Raw genomic sequence first — 3,558 nt, 5'->3', positions numbered from 1 at the left:
TGGTTACAAACATTCTTCCAAACATCTTTGTGTTTAACATAACATAGAAAGGTATACAGGTTTGAACAGAGCTCACAGAGCTCTGTTCAAACAGAGCTCACCCTACAGCTTCGGAATAGATATTTGACAACACTGTCATCAAAACTCGTTGGCCAGTCCCATCTTCTCCTGCTGGTCATGTGCATTTGTTTTCAAAGAACCCGGCGAACGCACGGAGCCATGTCCACTGAGGTATATATAATACACAGAAGGCTAGCATATAAATGTTTAGATAGTATATGTGTGCGGTGCCGTTAAGCAGTTTGTTACATCGCGAGACCTGATATCACGTGATACTTCCTGATGCTGCGGCCGGCGGCCCGCCGCCCCGAAGTTGCAAGGGTGGTTTTTCGTCTCACAGGTGCTCGAGGGGTGCGAGAAGACCACCATTCAACCCGAAAACAGTCATATAACCATTCCAATGACTCAGAAGCTGTTCGGTTAAGATAAAAAAGTTACTTAGTTCACCTTTAAACACATTGTTTGGCTCATTTTTTGTATCCACCACCCCCAGCTCTTCCTGGAGCGTGTTTCAGGTGTCCTGCCATTGCTGCATCAATTTTAAAATAAATAAAATAAAAGATTTGAGGTAAATGACATGCACTTATTTTCAAAATATTTTTATAGTCTACAGCTAAATGTAAAAAAACGAATGAATCATGAATGAAACATTAAAAAAAGGTAATCAACATGCATTACATTTTATTTTATTGTATAAAAGATGTTCTGCTTTAAATTGGTGTTAGATCAGTTGGGGGGTGGGGGGAACAGCATTTGTCCCCTGCCTCTTCAATACCACTGTGGTGCCCTTGAGAAAGACCCTTAAAGGGTCATTCCACCCATAGGAACATTGTTTTTTATTGAAAGTGGGTCATATATGTAGTCGAAATGTAAAATAAATTATGAATTTGGTGCCTTCGTGACCGAGGAAAGACAAAAAATAACTTCAGGACGCATTTGTATGAAAGACAACAACTCCCACAATGCACCACATTGCACAGCTCCGCAAGCCACTCCCACTAATCCAGAACAGCGCATATCTGCCTATAAGAGAAATCACTCTTCCGTCTACAAGGCTAGCTACCACCAGAGCTCGAAATTCATTTCACACAAAATGTCTAGTTAGTTGGCAAACTCATTAGTGCATTACTCCTCGTTTGTATTTCTTTCGAAAAGGTGAATTATTGCATGGTACCTGGATGTTCAGTCAGAACATATGCGGTGCGAAACTAGGATAGTTCACAACACAAATGTCCGTATCCTCGTCTGATTCAGAGATTTCGTCCAGGAGAAATTGTCATCGTTGAAATTCTTTGCCGAAGACGGACTCTATCTCTATGTTCGTAGTTGCATCTTACAGTCTATGAGTTGCATAGTGAGATTACCGGCGCCACCAGTCCGCCCTAACTCGAGCCAGTCCGGGCTCCTCGTCCGCGGCAGGCAGGTCTTCTGCCTCGGCTGCTCTTCGCTATAATGCGGCTTGTAAAGGTAGCCACAAACACCTGATTCAAGCATCAGACTTCCGAAATCATCTTCTTCTATATCATATTGAGTACTCTCCTCCGCTATTGTCATAACTGTACATCTGTCTCCACAGCAAAAAAGATTTTTGCGTCATTGTGGGAGGAAGTGTAAGAGGTAAATAACGGATTTCTCCCATCTCAGGGGAAAATGAGAGAGTGTTGCACGACCATTCAATAGTATGACTGGGTTTCTAACAATGCAAAGCTTAGTGCAAATGGGTGGAGTGTCCCTTTAACTAGGTGTGTAACTGTGAGAAAGTGAACAGGACATTTCTGATAAAGACAGGTGGGCTGTGATGTCCCCTGAATAGATAATAAAGTTTAAAAGGATAAACATTTACTTTCTGAAAGAAACTCTCAAAAGGCTGCATTAATAAGTTACAGTAATAACTTTGACTGTATCATTAAACATACTTTATACTATGGTATACCGTTGTATAAGTTCAAAGTAACTTTTAGCCTACTTGCTAATTTTAGCCAAACTCAGTAAATTTCAGTTGACAATGTGGGCATCATTTCTTTCGGTTCATTCATGTCAAACAAGTAAAACTCAAGCACGTTAATCTAATAATACAAAATGTACTTACCCAACAGTAGATTTTTAATAATATCGATACAACTCCCTCCTCAATTCCTCCTCTCCTTGTGGTTGTTCAATGTTCAGGAGTCTATGGGGAGAACGCGTTAACATCTCGCGAGATAATCTATCCTATCGCGGGATTTTATAATATCGCAAGATCTTTTGTTACTACATCTTGGCAGAGATCTTGGCAGCACAGTTTTGGCAATTACATCCAACTCAGACATAAATGGTGACCGGATATATTTCTATTTTACATGTATATGCATACATTCCATGAAAAAATAACAACGAATACATCAGGTACAACAGGTTGAAATAATGACTAAAATGCAGTGGCTTTGCAATCACTTAACCACACTGTGCACTTTGTGATTATAATTTATTTAAACAAGATAAAGTAAATATATTTACTTTGTATACAAATCGTGTATTTCATAAAGATAATTCCATTTTTTTCTCTGTTTTGCTTGACTAGATGTGTAAAGGACATCAGTGGACGTCCTGGATTGCTCCTGTCTGCTGTTGGATTGCTCCTGTCTGCCTCGCTGCCTGCTGTGAGTGTGTTTGTTTGATTCGGTGCGATAAGCTCCGTCTTAGCCATATATTTCTTTGTTTTGAACCATCATTTTACTACCATTTCTAGTTGTTTATACTACTACATTTTACCCAACATCTCAGATTAACCTGACATCGCTAGCTTTTGTTATTAGTACTACTAGCACAAAACGCTAGTAATTCGCTAGCCTGTTAACGCGCCACCCGTGCGCTCAGCTATTTTATTTATTTATTTTTCTCTCGCGCGTCCGCGCCTTTGAGTTCATAAAAAGCTCAGGTGAGTAAGAATCACTCAACAAACACGGTGAGTAATGTCTTGTCCTGTTATTGTCACTTGCACTTCATGTCACATGTTTAGTATAGGCTTCTCTGTCGACAATATAGGATTTATATGCGATAAATGTAAGGAGACAGTTAGGTTGACAGAGAAGATTTCAGAATTAGAAACACGCATCCAAACTTTAATTGAGGATAGTAAGAGTGCTAGTGCTTTAGATGTTTTGGATGCGCATAGAATAGTGCACACTTTACATGAGTCGGTTCTGGCTGAAGTAGAGCCCGTGCAGCCGGGCAAATGGGTGACAGTGAGGGATCGCTCTAGTCGCGGATCTAAAAACCACTCTTCCGTTCCGATTACCATAACAAATCGATTTGCCCCGCTCAGTGAAACACCCACTGAGAATGATTGTGCCCTAGTTATTGGCGATTCTATTACACGGAACGTGAAAATAGAGACACCAACCACCATAGTCACATGTTTGCCGGGAGCCAGAGCGCCTGACATCAAAGCAAATTTAAAAGTGCTGGCTAATGCTAATCGTAAATTCTCTAAGATCATTATTCATGTCGGCACTAATG

The 3,558-nt window shown here is 40.4% G+C and overlaps 1 long non-coding RNA gene across 1 annotated transcript; it reads left to right on the top strand.

Moving 5' to 3' along the window:
- Window positions 1-1,392: 1,392 nt before the first annotated feature.
- On the top strand, window positions 1,393-2,866 carry LOC308698782. The gene is made up of 3 exons (XR_014031108.1): window positions 1,393-1,527; window positions 1,637-1,677; window positions 2,621-2,866. It is a non-coding gene; the product is annotated as an uncharacterized lncRNA (long non-coding RNA).
- Window positions 2,867-3,558: the final 692 nt, after the last annotated feature.

Source organism: Scardinius erythrophthalmus (assembly GCF_964197995.2).
Source record: "Scardinius erythrophthalmus genome assembly, chromosome: 11".
Classification (NCBI taxonomy): domain Eukaryota; kingdom Metazoa; phylum Chordata; class Actinopteri; order Cypriniformes; family Leuciscidae; genus Scardinius; species Scardinius erythrophthalmus.
This window is presented reverse-complemented; position numbering and strand designations above follow the sequence as displayed.